At 36.5% G+C, this 20,468-nt stretch overlaps 1 pseudogene; it reads right to left on the reverse strand.

Annotated features, from left to right (window-relative positions):
• Positions 1–14,187: 14,187 nt before the first annotated feature.
• LOC112023354 (pentatricopeptide repeat-containing protein At1g06143-like) lies at positions 14,188–19,036 on the reverse strand (annotated as a pseudogene).
• Between the last annotated feature and the right edge of the window lie 1,432 nt (positions 19,037–20,468).

The raw sequence follows: 20,468 nt of genomic DNA on the forward strand, positions 1-20,468 counted from the left end.
TTTTTTGGGTAAATTTAAAGCCCAAAATAAGCTTATATCTCATTGATTGAGCTCACATGGCCCACAAGATCCTTACTTACAAAGGCGGATTCATGGTCCACATTTCCTCTTCATCAATTAGGATCATAACCTGATGGCATCATCAACATCAACATATGGATCAGGCTCAAGCAATGAATCAAAACTCACGGCCCATATTACCTCTCTTACACTCATGACAAGCGTCTTCTCCAACAGAAGCCCATATTTACACAAAATGACTACAAAACCCAAGGTATGTCATCTCATCTTCGGCTTATGATCCAAGCTCATGAGTCTCTTTGGGGAAATTTTGGGAGTTGTGGTTTGGAGGGCCAAGAGGTATGTTCAGTAAAGCTCTAGTTCAAAGTTGATAAAAAAAAAAAAAAACATGTTGCTTGGTGTGTCTTCTCCAACTTCCTGAACTCTGACGCGTCCATGTGTAGCGAGTAACATATGGTAAGCATCACTTATCACATAGCACTTAAGATAATAAAACTCCCTATTGCTCTTTTCCTAAAACTTAATATTCATCATATGACAAATACTCAATATCTCCAGCCATCTAAATGCTAAGAAAATAACTATTCATTCAACCTTTAGCTGTTCCTATACAAATTTAGAAATTTCATTATATTATTCTACATAGATCTTATTATTACTTTCAGCTAAAATCTAACTCAAACACATGGCCTAATCTGATTGGCTATCTTTAATCTCCAAATACAAAAAATATTCATGATATCTTTAATATGCAGCTGCTATCTGCCACAATTAAACCAAATATTTCTCTGTCAGCTGCCAGAGCAGAGTATTAAATGCTCTTCTTGCTCACCAAGACTATGTCACAACACAATGAGACCTTGAATAAATCTCTAAAACTTCATTAACTATCAACCAATCATTCTATTACTTATTAAAAATGTGTTGTAATAAAACCTTGGACCAAAAATACAAACACCCAAAAAAGGAAGCATTTCCAACAGAACCCCAACATTGTATTCAGTACTTGACACCTGGCTGAAACTGATATCATTAGTCATTTAATGCTGAAATCCTAACAACCAGCTGCTATACCAAAAATGGCAAGATACCCTTAAAAGATATCTTACCATTTTCAGCTAAATCCATGAAATAAATGCTGAATGTCCTCTCCAGTAGTCTGAAATCACTCAGCTGACCTCATCTGCTTCTGCCCAAAACAACAGTTGTCTTATGACAGTTGTGACAGCTATCTTATGACAGCTGTGACAACTTTTCCTGATAGTTAGGACAGGCTTTTAAGAACAGCTGTGACAGCTGACCTAGCAGCCTGAGCATTAGTGATTTTTTCTCATTTGGCTAAAAACCAAAACCAACTAAAGTAAATATCTATTTCTTTCTAAAATACTTTCATTTTCTGCTACTCTTTCCCAGCAGCTCTTACCCAAAACAGCAAGAACACCTTAAACCTAAACATACCATCTTTGGCCAAATCTTAGGATGGATTTTCTGAAGATTCATTGCTAGTTGGGATAGATTTTGACTAAGATTATTTGCTAAATACCCCCATAAACTCAGCTCTAAATAGAACCTCCCATCAACACCTTAAGGGGGACCAATAGAGAAGAACAACCCTCTCATAAATTTCTCTCTCCCTCTAATTATCTTCTTAAGCTCTTAATGAAGTTCTGAGCTTCTGAATTTTTAGTTTCCTAATTAGGAACTAAACTCTTCAACTCTTAGCTCATAACTACCCTTCATAAGCCTTCATACATCTTCCAGCAGAAAATCCCAGTAGCTTTGCTAAACACACTACAACACTATTACCCTTCTTATACTCATTCTCTCACTTTCCATATTTAGAAAATACATCTATCTTACTGCTCTTATATATAAATACCTAAACAAATCTTCATACTCTTCTCTTACAAAATCTTTCCTCTTGGAAAGCAATCTCTATAACTTCTCTAGTTAGGGGTGTTCACCAAACCGCATAAACCACACAAATCGCAAAACCGCACCAAAACCGCCTATAAAATGACATAACCGCACCGCACCGCACCGCAAGTAATATTGCACCACACCGTATGGTGCAATGCGGTTTGCGGTTTTATAATAAGAAAACAGCATAAACCGCACCGCACCGCACCCTCTCTATATATTAATATATTTAATTATTTTTAATATTAAATATATTATTAATAGTTTAATAACCCTAGTTTAAAAAAAAAAAATAGTTTGATAACTCTAGCAAATATTGATTAGGAAAGTCAGCCCAAAATAAAGAAAAACTAGCTTATTAGTTTAAAACTTGGACCAAAACAAAGGGAAAAATTTATTTTGGGCTGGGTAGAAAAAGCCTAAAATTTGAAAAATATACCAACTTCAAATCATTCAAATCGCGTCTTAATACACCGCACGGTATATGTAACCGCAAAAATAAGATGTGGTACGGTTATGATTTTAGCTAAACTTTAAACCGCATTGCACCACACCGCACAGCACAAGTAACCGCAAAAATAAGGTGCGGTGCAGTTATGGTTTTAGCTAAACTGCATCGCAAAGTGCTGTACGAAAAATGGCCCAAAACCACACCGCATCGCACTGTGAACACCCTTATCTCCAGCAGTTATAATCTCATATTTTTAATATTTTTAACCTTCATATCCCTCATACTTCCTTATATCATACATATTACAAATACTACATCCCACCACAAAACATCTCTATCTTTTACCATCTCCACACTTCTCAAGAGATATCAAACACTCACACTGAAAACCCTTCTCATGGAAGACATAAACTTCTAATGCTAAAGTCTTTCTCCTAGAAAGCACCAAGATCTCATATCAAAGCCCTTCTCATGGAAGACACAAATTCATCTTACATAAAGCCCTTCTCTTAAAAGGTACAAATACTTCATACAAGATACCTTCCCATGGGAGGCAACATCATTCATAACTTCACAACTAAAAGAGCATTGTCAAAGGAGGAAACTCATTTAAGTGCATGATAAGAAGGGCAAGCTTAACTAGCCTCTACACACAGCTGGACATACTCTCTCTCCTTCCAGTTGCACCTATTTTTCCCTTCAATCTTGAAGTTATCATGACAAACTGTCTTTCTACTGCTGAAGTTATTCTGCCAGAATCCTATCAACTCACTAACGCTATACAGTTGGAGTTGCAAATCATTAGAGGTAAGTAACTCTGCTTCCATATCTTTAAATTTACATCATTGAGTACATGATTACTTCACCTTTAAATACATATTACTTATTTCAACTACTATTATAACTGTTAACCAAAGATATTATATCAAACACATATTACATATTTATTCAACAATTATTGTGATTTTTAGACTTTGGCTTTAATGGTTATGTAGGTTTAAAAATACGCCGGTAGCCATTGGACCACGTGGCCTAATGTTGAGTTCTGGATGCAACTCCCCAAACACAACCCAAGCTTAGCAAAATCACCCCTCCAGCGGACAACACGTGGCTGAGCTCCGAAAAAAGGCCTCCGAACACATGGTTCACGCTCTAATAGCCTCCCCACGCTAGTCCCAGATAATAACTGCTAAACTTGCCAAATTTCAGGAATTAATCACAGTAGCATCAAAATTAGCTTTAAAAATCTGGGCTTCAGGTGGGCGCCATTGTTGGTTCAGTGATGACACTAGGATTGTTGGTACTGACTCTTGGGCAACAAGGAAATCTTGTAAATAGCTTCCTACCAACGAGTAGATATTTTGGTGGATCAATGAAGCTTTGCATGTTAAGGTTAGTGTATTGAGTTGATTAGAGGCATTGGTTCGATCTAAAATTTAGAGCTGTGATTCTGAAATTTGGGTTTGAATTGGATTGGATGAGATTTTGGAGCTTCGTTAAAATTTGTGATTTTGGTGGTCAGATTTGGGTTGTGAGTCATGGTGGTAGCTAGATGTGGCTGGTGGGGGTAGTGGTGGTTTTTTGTTATTGTTGTTGTTATTTTTATTTTTATTTTTTTTCCCATTGTGGTTTGTAGTGGTGGGTGGATGTGGCTAGTGGTGGCAATGATGGGTTTTTGTTGGTTGTGGCATGGGTGGTAAGTTTGTGATGGTTGTGGTATGGGTGGTGGTTGGCGATGCTTAGGACTGTTGGGTTGAGAAAGAGAGAAAGACAGAGGGAGAGTAATAGAAGTGGTAAAAGAAATAGAAGTTTTGATGTTGGGTGTATTGTAAAATCGTGTGTTAAATGCTATAAAGTTGATTTTTTAGATATTATTCGCTAAAATATTTATGACTCTTGATGTGAATGCTCTTAAAGGGTCTAAGATACCACACAAACTGCAGAAATCTCCTATTAGAATATTTTTCAAATTCAATAAAGAGTTATCCAATTTTATTATGTATCATGAATTATCAAGGTATAGAAAATAAATTTTCTAGATGCAAGAAATATAAACCATATTTTGATTTTATTCAAACTCGAAAAATTTGGACATCAAGCAATTAACCCCTAAAACCACTCAAATTCACATTAGATGTTTCAACTTTTGACCATAGAGTGAAACGGAGCTGAGTAGAAGAGGAATAATTAACTAGAGGCTAGAGCAAAAAGAGAAGGCAAAAACAAAGTCTTGACTATAACCTGAATATTGTGGGTGGGGCTACCGATCTGGAATGGAAGAGAAGAAGCATCACCAAGTTGTATTGGAGAGATGAAGCACCGCCGAATTGGATTGGATGTGGGTGCGCTATTGATTTGAGGTTAGATTGGAAGAGAAGGAGCTAGAGAGTGGCACAGTCGAGTTGGATTTGAAGAGAAGCGCCGCTGATTTGAGGTTGTGGGCGCGCCATTGTCTCATTCTGCTACTGCAGGTATGGGTTTATTTAGCAGCTGTCTGGTTCTTGTGGTTGGATTGGAAGAAAAGAAGCTAGAGAGGAAAATGTGAGACAGAGCTGGAAGAAGATAAGACGGAGCTAGAACTTGAGACAGAGTAGGAAGAAGATGAGACAAAGCCTAAGAAAAGTGTTGATGAATGTTGATTTGTTTCTCTTTCTGCTCTAGCATCTAGTTGATTATTCATCTTCTAGTCAGCTTTGTTTCACTCTATGGTCTATACAAGACCTGCGAGTTAGGTCAACTAGTTTTTGGGCCGAATTACACTTAGCAAATATGTGGAATTTGGATTTTTATTTTTTTATTTTTTATAAGAGAATGTAAGTTTTTATTCGAGTATGTGTTTGGCAAAAATTATTTTTGCCAACTTATTTTACTATTCAGTTCATTTTTGCTACTATTTATGAATCTCATTGCACTTTTTGGTACTATTCATAGATCCTACTGTACTATTTCAGCTAACTTTTACCTTTATCTACAGTACTTTCAACTAAAAGTTTTTAGTTTCAACAAAATAGGTGGACCCTAAACAGACCCCAAATATGTTAATTTTTTGTACAAGTTTGGGTGGTTTTTTTTTTTTTTTTTGACATGTATGGTCAAGGTAATTTTGGTCAAAAGTTGGAACATCTAATGTGAATTTGAGTGGTTTAGGGGGTTAATTGCTTGATGTCCAAATTTGTCGAGTTTGAATAAAATCAAAATATGGTTTATATGTCTTGTGTCTAGAAAATTTATTTTCTATACCTTGATAATTCATGATACACAATAAAATTGGATAACTCTTGATTGAATTTGAAAAATATTCTAATAGGATATCTCTGCAGTTTGTGTGGTATCTTCGACCCTTTAAGAGCATTCACATCAAGAATCTTAAGTATTTTAGTGAATAGCATCTAAAAAACTAACTTTATAGCATTTACCACGATTTTACAATACACCCAACATCAAAACTTCTATTTCCTTTGCCACTTCATTTAAATATTTTTTTTGTTATTATTATTCTTCCTCACTTTCCCTTTGTCTCTCTCTCCCTCTGTCTTTCTCTCTTTCTCAACCAAACAGTCCTAAGCATCGCCAGCCACCGCCCATACCACAACCATCACAGACTTACCACCCATGCCACAACCAACAAAAACCCATCATCGCCTCCACCAGCCACATCCACACACCACCACAAACCACAATGACAAAAAAAAAAAAAAAAAAAAAAAAAAAAAAAAAAAAAAAAAAAAAAATTCAACAACAACAAAAAAAAACCACCATTGCCCCCACCAGCCACATCCACTACCACCATGACTCACAACCCAAATTAGACCACCAAAATCACAAATTTTAACGGAGCTCCAAAATCTCATCCAATCCAATTCAATCCCAAATTTCAGAATCACAGCCCTAAATTTTAGATCGAATCAATGCCTCTAATCAACTCAATACACTAACCTGAACATGCAAATCTTTATCTATCCACCAAAATTGCTGCCTTCCCTGGCCACACCGCAACCGCCGAACTCCTCCTCATGCTCAGCCTTCCTTATGAGGAGAAATTATTTCACGAGGCCAGACAAAGAGGCTGGTGAGAGACAGATCAGAAGCCACAAAGAGAGGTAGAGGTTGGTGAAAAAAAGAATAAAAGAGAGAAGAAAAGAGAAAGAGAGACGGTGAAAGAAAAGAGAGAAGGAAAGAGAAAGAGTATGAGAGAGAGATTATCATTTTAATTGAAGCGGATAATAAAATATATATATATATATATTTAAAGATTTGAGCTATAGTAGAATGTCAAAGATGACATTCTACTATAGCTAAGATGTTAAAATTTTTAAGTATAGCACCTTTGATGTGTGACTTTTTGATAGGATGAGAGCTAAAAATGAGATTTTAACATTTTCACATCTTTTATGTGAATGCTCTAATTGGATAACTCTTAATTATAATTGAAAATATATGTCCATTGAGCCTTTTAAGTTGAGTGGTACCTAGTTCTCAGAAAGGATCTATTCTTTCTAGGATGCCTGCCCTCTACTTGATGTGGAACATTTAGTTAAAAATAAAAGACTCTTGGCCACTGTAGAGTTTACTAGCCCTTTCTCTTAAACTTTTGTTTTGTTAAACTCCAGTTCTTTTGCTTGATCATGGGAACTAGTTATCCACAAAGTCCTTTCTACTATGGTGTGGTGGTTGTGGTTATAGTTGATAAGCAAAATAGTTTTGCTATCCAGATTAATCTATTCATGGGGCTAGGGAGATTGATGGATGTTCAGATGGTAATGGAATATTTTGCTTCCTATGAATTTATAATGGACAAAATAAAATTCACATTTTGTCCTTATAAATAGTAGATGTTTTCCTTTTGGACTTTGATGTTTCTTTTGTTTCATTAATCCTTGAATTTTTGGCAATAAATTCCAATTTCAACATTTATGTCATCACTATTGCATACCCTTGGTGTGATGATCACTCCACAAGTATAAGTACTTGTGGGGTATGGGGGGCAAGGGCCAGAGTTCAAGTCTCTAATTATTTTGCTTGATCATGGGAACCAGTTATCCATAAAGTCCTTTCTACTAAGGTGTGGTGGTTATGGTTATAGTTGATAAGCGAAATAGTTTTGCTATCCAAATTAATTTATTCATGGGGTTGGGGAGATTGATGGATGTTCAGATAGTAAAAGAATATTTTGCTTCCTATGAATTTATAATGGGCAAAATAAAATTCACATTTTGTCCTCATAAATAGGATATGTTTTCCTTTTGGACCTTAATGTTTCTCCTATTTCATTTAATCCTTGAATTTTTTACAATAAAATCCAATTTCAACATTCATGTCATCACTACTGCACACCCTTGGTGTGATGATCACTCCACAAGTATAAGTGCTTGTGGGGTGTGGGGGGGAAGAGCCGGGGTTCAAGAGCCGGGGTTCAAATCTCCAGGAGGGAGCTTCACATACATATATACTTAGATTAAGTTAGAGTAGAATTTCTATTTTGTATTAAAAAATAAAAAATTCACGTTGTGGGCATAAGGGAAAAGTGTCTTGGAGTCGCAACCTAGTTATATGGTCTAGGAATCATGAATATAGCATCCTTTCGAGAAAGGACCTTTGATGGATATGCAAAAGTTTGGGTTCGGAGTTTAGGTATGTTCTTGGGAAGATGTTAGTCACCCAAGATTGCCCAACCCTAATGTTGGCCTCCCATCATTGTGTATTATATCTTAACCTCATTTAAAACATGCTTAACACTTGTATCTATACTCACACTAGCATACATCTAAGCATACCATCATGGCATCATTATCCCAAAACAACATATTTATCTATCTACCTAGACAAAAGAGAGCCAAACATACCAAAGAAACTCTAGTATACATCTATCATGGCATCAAAGCATTTTCAAGGCAGTTACATATATAATCAGGGCAGAAACATAAAGAAAGATCCAAGCAACATGTGATTCGTCCAAACATTTACATCCATTCCTAGCACCAAAGCAAGATCATATCACAAATGCATGAACATTCCCAATGTATAACTTAACTTTTACTTATCTTGTAGCAACTCAGCACCTATGGCGTCAATGCATGAGCATGTGAATGAATGACATTAAAACTAAGAAACCCTAATCTAAACACGTTAAAAGATGAACAAGCAATTATGGGGCTTAAAACATATGAAAAAGATGCTGCACAAAACAAACATGTAGGAGTAGAAATAAAACAAACAAGAATTTAGGGTTTTTGGGTGATGCACGGTAAAACAGGATTGCGTGTGCAAAATCAAGCCTGCGTTCTGCATATGCAGGCTAGATCATGCATACGTAGATCTTTACCCAGAAAACCTAAAAACAGAAAAATAGAGCAGACTTTAAAACAACAAATCTAACACCCTATGTACATAAAATATGAAAAGAATTAAAGGGCTAATCTAAACAAACATGTATGAACATAAACCAAACCTAAAAACAAGATTAAAACATGAAAGAAAGACAGAAAATAAAAAGAAAAGTTAAGAAGAATACCTTAAAGAAAAAAGGTCTTAGACTTGATTTTTGGCCGTTCTCCTTAGTCAAATTTATCACAATTCAATAAAATAGTGATTCGCAACGTTAAACTAAAAGGATTGGGGCTAGAAAAGGTCTCAATCAAATAAAAAATGACTTGAGGGTGTTTTGTGAAAAGCTCCCTTTTGATTAACTATTTTCTAGTGAATTTTAGATTTTTCTCATAGGATTTGTGTGTGTTTTGAAAATGTACCATGTAAAGCTTTTTATAATGGAAAAAATGGGGTTTGGAACGACTCCCAAATGATGTGGGATTCATTCCAAATCTCAGCCATTATTGTATAAAACTTGTCTTTCTTATACTTTTGAAACCCTAGCTATGTACGTAGGAATGTGCCTGCATACACAGCTAGATTTTTGCTCAATTAAAAGGTTACATTTTTCATTTAAACACTCGTCAAATCAATTTAACATCTGATTGGGCTCTAAATTGGCCTTGGGCCTTAGAGTTTGAGCATCATTGAGAAATGGGAGTCTGAGTCGTAAGGGGTACAAAATGCGGTGTTTACAAACGTCGTCTACCTAATAGAAAATGCTAGTATGGCTAAAAAATTGTTTGTAACATTTAATACAATATCAATTATTAAAGTAGTATTTTTATTCTCCCTTACAACAACTCAACAAGTGAGGGAGGAGTATTTGAAGTTTCGAACCTAGGTGCTATCCTATGTGGGAGAATTGGGCAATGCGACTAAGTTAAAAGATTTTTGGCTACTTTAATAGTATTAGCAAAGTCAAGTTAGTGAGTTATAAGACTTTTGACTAATTAAGTAAATGAGTCAAGTTAGAGGTTAGACGATTGAAAAAGTAATGTTAATAACTACTTGACATTTGTCTTTCCCTCTCCTCTCTTTTTAATTTTCTCCTACTCTTCTTCTCTCTCACAAAGCCACTTTTATCAGAATATGCTATTTGTTGGGGAAATAACTCTTTATGGAAATTCCAATTGAGTAACTAATATAATTGTATAGGGATACCATGTAATCCAAAAACTTAGCATTTAAGTTTGGGCATAGTTATGATATTTCAATCACTTATTTTTGTCATTAGTATCTAATGTGAGACTTCACAACGTAATAGTAACTAATCAGTAATCAATACCATTGCTCACATTCACATGTTATTATTCCAACACTATTATATATATTAGAAGTAGATGTCATAGGTATATATATACACACACTCCCCATAGAAGGAAGAATCAGAGGTGTTATAAAACCCAATGCTTTATACATCAATCATATCATATTAGCACAAAATGAAAACAATGGAACATAATGAGCAAAACTATTAGGTTTTATTATTAGTTTTTACATTCAGTTGCCTCCCAACCCTCACAGGATGAAGCAATTTTGACCCAACTAGGGAAAAAAAAAAGGGTCCTAGGAGTTGATTGCCTCCATTTCTACTTTTCCTTGGATGCTATAGAACCCTAGGACAGCCCTAGTTGTAGCAAACAATAGAGCCAATCCACGACTAAACATGCTTTTTTAAGGTAGGTAATGGTGGGAAAGATCCATTATTAACTTGTACCAACAAAGAACTTTTCTTTCACTATATTTTTTTCATAATATAACTTGAGAAATAGACATTTGAAGTTATTTTAGAGAATGTTATTCATGCAGTCCACTCAACTACGAGTATGCTGATTAAGAACAGTGAGTGGCATGGACACTTTCATGGTGTTTGGGCTCCACATTAGGGAAATATAAATTAACAATAGTAGTGAAATAGAGATGAATTCAGTGCAGGAGTGACTACACATTAGATAAGTTTTGGTACAAAGAACACTAAGAATTAACTGAGTGCCATGCATCAAATGGTTAAGGCATTCAGTTTCATGTTGGTCAAAGTAAATACCACTAGCAATAACCCTTGCTAACACAATATGAATAGCCCTCAAAAGCCCATGCAAATTTGCAACAGCAGATTATCTACCTATATACGTATATGTGTGTGTTAAAGCTGGTCCTTGCTGTTTTGATTTATATTGTTTCCTACAAGAATTGATCCTTATTACTCCTGATAAATGACATGTTAAAGATAGTTCTTGCTGTTTTGATTCTTGCTACTCCCTACTAAGAATGGCAATGAGTCTGGTTTGGGGCAGGTTTTTCGATACCCAAATTCTACCCACGGGCCTTCCCCCATTACCTGAACCCGGCCCATTTAATAAACAGGTTTTTTTTTTTTTTTTTTTTTAACCCCAAACCCGCCCCATTGTGCCCCTGCGGGCCCCATCCAGCCACTTCTAGGCCTATTCTAAAGCCCTTAATCCATGGCCCAGTTTGACCCAATCTTTTAAAAAAAAATCGATTTTAAAACTACAAATCACAACCACAAAAACGGAAACACAAATCACAAACACAAATCACAAATAGAAATACAAATCCTATCACAACCATAGAAATCACAAACACAAACTCACATTTAACAATGAAATAAATTGTAAATAATAAAAATTCATTAATGAAATTAAAAAAGAAAAAAGAAAAGTAAAACCAATCCCATCCTTTGATCATCACATTGCTCTCCAATCTAACAATCTCATGCTCCAATCTAATAACAAGACCACATCTCTATCCGATCTAACAATCCTATGCTCCTTCGTGACAAATAGCAACACCAAGTGATGGAGTGAGGATGAGGGTGGGTCGATAAGTGAATGAGGGTGAGGGTGACTAGGTGAGGGGCGGTTGAGAGAAAATGAGAGTAAGAGTGAGAGAGGTAAGGAAACCAAAAAAAAAAAAAAAGTCGTGAGGCTGAACGAGGCCGTGGGTCGTGAGGGGAGCGTCTGAGAGAAGGTGGCCGGCAGCAGTGCATGAGAGAGAGAGAGAGAGAGAGAGAGAGAGTGTGTGTGTGTGTGTGTGTGTGTGTGTGTGTGTGTGTGTGTGAAGGGGTAGCTAGGGTTGGCAGAGTGAAATGAGAGAATATTAGGTTTATAAGTTTATATATATTAGGTTTTTTGGTAATTTTAGTTTTAAGCGAGTTGGGTTCAGGTCTGGGTTCGGGAAGAGTATTGCCAAAACCCGTACCCGCTACAGGTTTTATTTTAAAAACCCAAACTCAACCCTATTACTTATTGGGTTGGATTGGGTTGGGTACCCGTGGGTCAGGTAACAATTGACATCCCTACTCCCCACGAGGGATAATTCACACTGCTAACGCTACAAACCAACAAATTTGTTGACATCATAGCTTTAGTCAATCTATTGAAAATTTGCTATGAATCGTAAAAAGACAATTTTATTATTCACTAGTTACTGTTTAAATAGCGCTTTCTTTTGCTATAAAAGGGTTGTCCCTTTCAAGTTGTAAGTAAAACTTAATTTTTACTAGCTTTAAATTTCCCCTTAGTTTCTAGCCCACCTCTTAGAGGTCCTAAGCTTGTAACATTTTCCCAATTCCTGCTCAAGAAAACTTTGTATTTACTATTACTTCTTGTAAGTGTTTATTTTAAGCATATTTTCTTTAAGCTTTTATTGTAATCTAATGTTAGTATATACTGTTATTTACTTTAAGCTTATTCACTTCCGCACCCTATCTCTCTATCTATCTATCTATCTATATATCCAAACTTTCATTAAACTCATTTAGAAATAGTCTTTCCTCTCCAAACATCCCAAACAGAATCCTAGAGGAAAGAGTTATTACAACCGACATAACTATCAACAAAATTAACTGACTTGGCTAAAGCATGAGCTATACTCCTTTGCCTCAATTTTAACCCAATCTACTAGATTCTCTACCAAGATGTATAGGCACTCGTGGGTAGGGTTTGAATAATTTAGAAGAAGTACTTGAAAAAATCTGTACACGTGCCATTGCAAATTTTATTCAACAATACTAGCTAAGGTCTCCACTCTCCATCCAGAATGATTTGAAATTATTGACTACTCTGAAGTTGTCATTCCGAGAAAAACTACGACTAAAAAACAAAACTGCATATTAATAAGGGAGATTCTGATACCAAAAGATAAACATATGATGAAGCTTAATCACTAAAGATTGACGTTATTTCCCCCTAAAAATCTGTCAAATTACGAAAACGATAATAACATTTATTAATACATTACAGAAGACTACCGGAGTAACAAATAAAAAATAACACACAAACAAGCTCTTTGACAAAATTTTCATACAAACATAGAGGCAAAGATTTCACGTGACTGCATCTTGGATCCAACCCGCTGTATTTGGAGACGTAGTATGATATGTTTGTATAACACTACTCATCATAAAACAATAAGCTTTCATTCATCTGAATACCTTCTCCTGTCCAGGGAAGCCTTTGAGTACATCTCTTATAGATATAAATGGCTACACACTTGTGGTTTGAAATTAAGTTGTTTGAGAGCACTATCCCTGAAAATGTTCCCTGGATGCCTCTTCAAAAGTGTGAAATACTCCCCGCCTATGCCAGCCTGAGTGTCCGTATTCCTCTTTAGATAGAAAAGAGTTCCTGGTACAAATAACTCCTCAGGCACTGCAGAGAAGCTCCTTTCTTTTCAATGACAACAGCATTCTCTTTTGCTGTGTTGGAGGTAATAGTAATACAGTGGCAGTAGTTGACTCCTTTGTAATGAACTTTCTGTTCAAATACCAAAACAACACTTTGGTGATTGCAAATGTGGCAATTAATAAGTATGGCATGATAAGCTTAACTATATAGATTAATGTTAATCAGATTGCTACAACTAAAGTAAACACTACATTTTTGTTATCATGAGAAGCAGAAGCTTCTTTGAAAAGAGAATTCCATAACTTTACTTCTACAATCAAAATGCAGTCCAAACAAAGTTCACTTCATTCTCTTACCCGGCTTCTGTAACAACCTTCCATGGAAAGAGAACTGTTCACTACATTTTTGTTTCATGAGAAGCATATAGCTTCTTTGAAAAGAGAATTCCATAACTTTACTTCTACAAACTAAAATGCACTCCAAACAACAGTTCACTTCATTCTCTTACCCGCTTCTGTAACAACCTTCGTATGAACAACCCTCAGGCAGTTAGAAAGAATCAAATAAGGGGAGGGGGTGGGGTAGATATGTTTGGCAGACAGACATACACACAATGAAAGGAAAATGAAAGATAAGAGAAGTTTGGGGGTGGGTTGGGGAGGAACCAGCACCAATTCTAAAGTGCCCAGAAAGGATGATAAAATCCAACATCGATTAAATGGACTTACTATTCAGGATCCATCTTAACATTTAAAGCACAAGTAACTGATGAAAGAACCATAAAGATAAAACACCTGTTAATTATGAATAATCACTATGTCATCATATGGCAACCCCAAGGGGTAGTACAAACAGCTGGGGACCATGCTTCATAAAAATCTTCCCTTTCCCTTCCCCTTCCCCTTGGGGCCAAACTATTATAAAAAATTCAGATGGCAAAATCCAAAGCTATAGTTGTCAGAGGTTTAACACAATAACATCTGCAAACATTTAGGGCAGAGCAGGAAGAGCTTAACAGAGGAAGTGTCATTGCTCCTGAATTTGGCATAATCAGCAAGCTTTCGAGCTACATCTTGCACTGAAGACACAACTTGCTTTGCATTTGTATCCAGACCTATTACATTTTCCAGTCTTCCTTCTCAATCACACTCATCCTGACAAAAATGCAAGAATTAAGTTCCATAAGTTTTTTAATAAGAAAAAAGAAAAATAGTCCATTACCAAAAAAACTTCCATGTGCATGGAAAAGTGATGTCTAAAACAAGAGAAGCTACCTTCAATATACAGAAGAAACCAGCTTCTATATGCTACAAATATTTGGATGCGTACCAGTGTCGTATTCGAGTCGGAACAGCGTCCTATCTGCCATGTCATGCTATGAATTTTCAAAATTTTCTCATGTTGCAATATCGCACCCGTGCATTCTCATGTTGCAACATCGCACCCATACCAACATTCTAGAAAATTTCCTGGTTGGTAAATTAATCTTTTTCTCTTTGCTTTTATTTATATGTTGGCAAAGAAACCATTCAGCTTCTTTTTATATTTTCCAATGATTATGGTCAATTCTTACCAACAAATTGAGCAGGGATGACTATGTAAAGAACCCCAAAGAATAATATGTACATATGCCCCAAAAGGTGTAGGCAGCTCACGCTAAATCCTCCAAATTAGTTCAGGTACATAGCCAGCTAGCTTCAGTTGCCCACCTAATTCAGCCAGCAATAGGTAAATTTCACTAGAAGCTGGGTGAGATTTATCAGATGCTGCAAACTGATGAATCTTCCTTTCCATTTCAATCCAACTGGATCCAGGACATTTCTTTTCCACTCCTATATTCTTCATGGCTGCCCGGATTTTTCCAACCTCACCCCATCTATTCACTTCAGCATACATGTTAACCAGAAGATTGTAATGGCCACTGTTGTTTGGCTCCAAAGCCATCAATTCCTTAACAGCAACTTGAGCAATCTCCAAGTTTCTGTGGAGCTTGCACCCACCTAACAAGGCCCCCCATATTATGTTGTTTGTTCAACTTTCATGCTTCTTATCAACTCTAGTGCATCTTTAAGCAAGCCTGCTTTGCTCAATAGATCAACCATACATCCATAGTGTCCAACTTCAGGAAGGATTGAGTAATCATCAGTCATGCTCAAAAACATCCTTTGGCCTTCTTCAACAAGTCCTGCATGAGTGCAGGCACTTAGAACACTAATAAAAGTAATTCCATTAGGTTTGATCTTCTCCCTCTCCATTCCTCTAAACATCTTTAGCGCTCATCTGCATACCATGAACTGCAAGCCATCTATAACTGAATTCCAACAAAACAAGTTTTCTCCCGCAACTTGAAGAACACTGAAAGTGACCTATCTAAGCTCCACACTTGGCATACATATCAATAAGCGCAGACCCAATATAAACATCTACATCAAATCCATTCCGCAATATATAAAGATGAATTTCCGTTCCTAAATCAAGAGCTCCAAGATGGGCACAAGCTGATATAACAGTTGCCATGGTCACTTCATCAGGATGGATCCCATTACATGTCATTTTGTTAAATATTGCTAATGCTTCTCTAAATTTCTGGTGCTGAGAATAGCAAGTGATCATGGTTGTCCATGAGATTATATCCCTTACAGACATCTGATTGAATAACAACTCCGCAGAATCGAAATTCCCATTCTTGCATATCCATCAATCATAGTGTTACACGCCAAACAACATGTTTTTTTTTTTTTTATCAACTTTGAACTAGAGCTTTACTGAACATACCTCTTGGCCCTCCAAACCACAACTCCCAAAATTTTCCCAAAGAGACTCATGAGCTTAGATCATAAGCCGAAGATGAGATGACATACCTTGGGTTTTGTAGTCATTTTGTGTAAATATGGGCTTCTGTTGGAGAAGACGCTTGTCATGAGTGTAAGAGAGGTAATTTGGGCCGTGAGTTTTGATTCATTGCTTGAGCCTGATCCATATGTTGATGTTGATGATGCCATGAGGTTATGATCCCAATTGATGAAGAGGAAATGTGGACCATGAATTCGCCTTTGTAAGTAAGGATCTTGTGGGCCATGTGAGCCCAATCAATGAGATATAAGCTTATTTTGGGCTTTAAATTTACCCAAAAAATCAATAATATGTTGATATGACATGGGTTGCTAATGAAGTAGTACCATGTCGAGCAAAAAAAAAAGTCCTCAACACCATGATAGTCCAATAGATCAATCATACATCCATAGTGTCCAACTTCAGGAAGGATTGAGCAATCATCTGTCATGCTAAAAAACATCCTTTGGCCTTCTTCAACAAGTCCTGCATGAGTGCAGGCACTTAGAACATTAATAAAAGTAATTCCATTAGGTTTGATCTTCTCCCTCTCTATTCCCCTAAACATCTTTAGCGCTTCATTTGTATACCCATGAACTGCAAGGCTGTCTATGACTGAATTCCAACAAAACAAGTTTTTTCTCCTGCAACTTGAAGAACGCTGAAAGTGACCTATCTTAGCTCCCACACTTGGCATACATATCAATAAACGTGGACCCAATATAAACATCAACATCAAAGCCATTCTACAATATATAAAGATGAATTTCCTTTCCTAAATCAAGAGCTCCAAGATGGGCACAAGCTAATATAACAGTTGCCAAGGTCACTTCGTCAAGATGGATCCCATTACTCATCATTTCGTTAAATATTGCTAATGCTTCTCTAAATTTCTGGTGCTGAGAATAGCAAGTGATCATGGTTGTCTTATATCCCTTATAAACATCTAATTGAATAACAACTCCTCAGAATCGACATTCCTCATTCTTGCATATCCATCAATCATAGTGTTCCATGTAGCAGTATTCCTCTCAGGCATCTTCTCGAACAATCCCCTCGTAGAACTCAAATCCCCAATACAGACATAAGCGAAAACTATCGTAGTGCATGCATAAACATCTCTATCAGGCTTTTCATTAAATACCCATCTTGATCAACCAATTTTGCCAAAAATCAAATAGAAATCAATCCAAATTCCACATATTTGCTAAGTGTAACTCGGCCCAAAAACTAGTTGACCCAACTCACAGGTCTTGTATAGACTATAAAGTGAAACAGAGCTGAATAGAAGAGGAATAATCAACGCTTTTCTCAAGCTCTATCTCGTCTTCTTCCTACTCTGTTTCATGTTCTAGCTCTGTCTCATCTTCTCCCAGCTCTGTCTCATGTTTGCCTCTCTAGCTTCTTTTCTTCCAATCCAACCACAAGAACCAGACAGCTGCTAAACAAACCCATACCTAATAATGCTTCTCTAAATTTCTGGTGCTGAGAATAGCAAGTGATCATGGTTGTCCATGAGATTATATCCCTTACAGACATCTGATTGAATAACAACTCCGCAGAATCGAAATTCCCCATTCTTGCATATCCATCAATCATAGTGTTCCATGTAGCAGTATTCCTCTCAGGCATCTCCTCAAACAATTCCCTTGCAGAACTCAAATCCCCAGCACGGACATAAGCAGAAACTATCGTAGTCCATGCATAAACATCTCTGTCAGGCATTTCATCAAACACCCTTCTTGATCTACCAATTTTGCCAAAATTTGAATAGAAATCAATCAAAGCAGTCTGAACAAACACATGTGAATCAAACCCATTTCTCCAAATGTGACAATGCACAGCTTCACCAAAACCCAAAGCTGAAAGCGAAGCACAAGCCTTAATCAACGATGAAAATGTATAACTTGTTGGCATAACTTCAGCTCTCAACATATGTATGTAACATTCCAAAGCCTGAGTTGGGTGAAAACAATGAACAAAGCCCCTTATCATTGCATTGTAGACGAAAACATTGGGACTTTCCACGTGGGTAAATGCTAAAGTTGCGTAATCTATTTGCAAACAGTTGGAGCAGGCGCTAATAAATTGGTTCACTAAAAAACAATCTTGGCTTGCATTGGTTTTTATCATAGAGGCAAACACAGATCCCAGGTTCTTTAGGTTGGAACATGTCTTTAACTGATCAAGTATAGATTGTTTCCTAGTGAGTATGTGTTGGAGTGGTTTTGGAACTGAAAAGTGGTTAAAGTTAGTAATGGACTTCATGTACTTCACAGACACTGCTCTAGTTGATTTTTTGGTATAATCTGTCAAAAGAACCAACCACGCAATATTGATAAACAAAAATTTCTCATTCAGACAAACAAGAAAAAATCATGTACTCCTTATTTTCTCAACAATCAATGGTAAAAGAAAAAAAAAAAAGTCAACCAGTTCATAACATATACAGCATAGCTAGCACCGACAATACCATGAACCATTGTTTATGTACTACTAGTTCTCAATCACCACACAGCACCACATTGAACATGATTAATTATACATACAAATATATTCGTATATATTTTTAGAGAGAGAGAGAGTTTGTGAGTGTCTGTGTCTGGGGGGTTATATGTATAAAATGGGGCTGGGATATATGGCGGTGGTTGTTGTTAATGTGAGAGAGAGAGAGAGAGAGAATCGATGACGTGGAGTGAAGGGTGGCACGTGGTGTTTGGCGAGTCATCCGTACAGAGTAGAGGACCGCGGACCGCCTTCGCTTGGCGGCGGAATGAAGAAAGGTGTCGTAGAGTCTAGAGAGTGACAGCACAAACAGATATCAAATTGGTTGGATATTCAACTTTCCTTTTATGAGGGTATTCATGTCATTTTACAGGGGAGGGCTTTTTTTTTTTTTTTTTTGAGAAGCCCTTAGAAAGTGGGGGTATTATCAGTTAATCAAACATAAAAGCTTAGTTGTAAACATGAAAAATATCCCCAAAAACAGCTTCCATCATTTTTTTTTTTTTTTTTTTGACCTCAAAGAAACTTGAGATGCATCCGTAGCTTCTTTTAGTAAACCTGCTTCTGCTTTGTCCGCTTTCGACTGTTGCCACTGAAATATATTAAGAATACCAAACACATAACTCTGACAAGTTCCCTGTCCCTTCAGGAATTTTTTGGTATAATCTGCCAAAAGAACCAAGCACGCAATATTGATAAACAAAAATTTCTCATTCAGACAAACAAGAAAAAAATCATGTACTCCTTATTTTCCTAACAGTCAATGGTTAAAAAAAAAAAGTTAACCAGTTCATAACATATACAGCATAGCTTGGCGGCGGAATGAAGAAAGGTGTCGTAGAGTCCAGAGAGTGACAGCACAAACAGAAAGATAAATTGGTTGGATATTCAACTTTCCTTTTATGAGGGTATTCATGTCATTTTTCAGGGGAGGGCTTTCTTTTTTATTTTATTTTTTGGAGAAGCCCTTAGAAAGTGGGGGTATTATCAGTTAATCAAACATAAAAGCTTAGTTGTAAACATGAAAAATATCCCCAAAAAACAGCTTCCATCCAGGCAAGAAATAGACTACAAATAGCCCTTTTAGCTAACCCATGGGCTACACAATTTTCTTGTCTTATAACATGGTAAAAAGAAACATCTTTGAAAGAAGAGCTAAAAAGTTTAGGCCTTGTTTGGATTTTCCTAAACTGAGTTAACAAATCCCAGTTTTGTTAACTCGTAACCCAAAATTGGTGGGGCCCATGGGTAGCATGCTTGTTTGGATGAATTTCCAAACCATTAACTTAGTGATGATATCTCATAATTTTGAGTGACAGGTGAGCAATTTTGAAAACACGGTGAGGTTGTTTTCAAGTTCAGAGTTTTGAGTTATCAATGACAATTTTGTAAATTTTCAGCAAACAGGGGTCCCACAGCAATGTCTCATCCCATCACATTGTAGTGCTTTTGCAGTGCAATCAATGTTGTGTGGGGACCCAGTGAGTGACAGAAATGTGGGTTTTTGAATTTGAGATAGCTGTGAAAATTTTTAGCCAAATGTGCGTGAGAGTGAGTTATGGGTTTTATTGAGTTAGAGTTGTTAGATATTGAGATATTGAGATATGAGTTTGAATGAGGAAATTTGAGTTATGAGTGTTGGGATATGAGTGAGTGACAAACCAAACACGGCCTTAATGTTTTTTTTTTTCCTTGTGATGGATTGGTTGTGTTATTAAAATTTA

Source organism: Quercus suber, unplaced genomic scaffold (assembly GCF_002906115.3).
Source record: "Quercus suber isolate HL8 unplaced genomic scaffold, Cork oak 2.0 scaffold_262, whole genome shotgun sequence".
Classification (NCBI taxonomy): Eukaryota; Viridiplantae; Streptophyta; class Magnoliopsida; order Fagales; family Fagaceae; genus Quercus; species Quercus suber.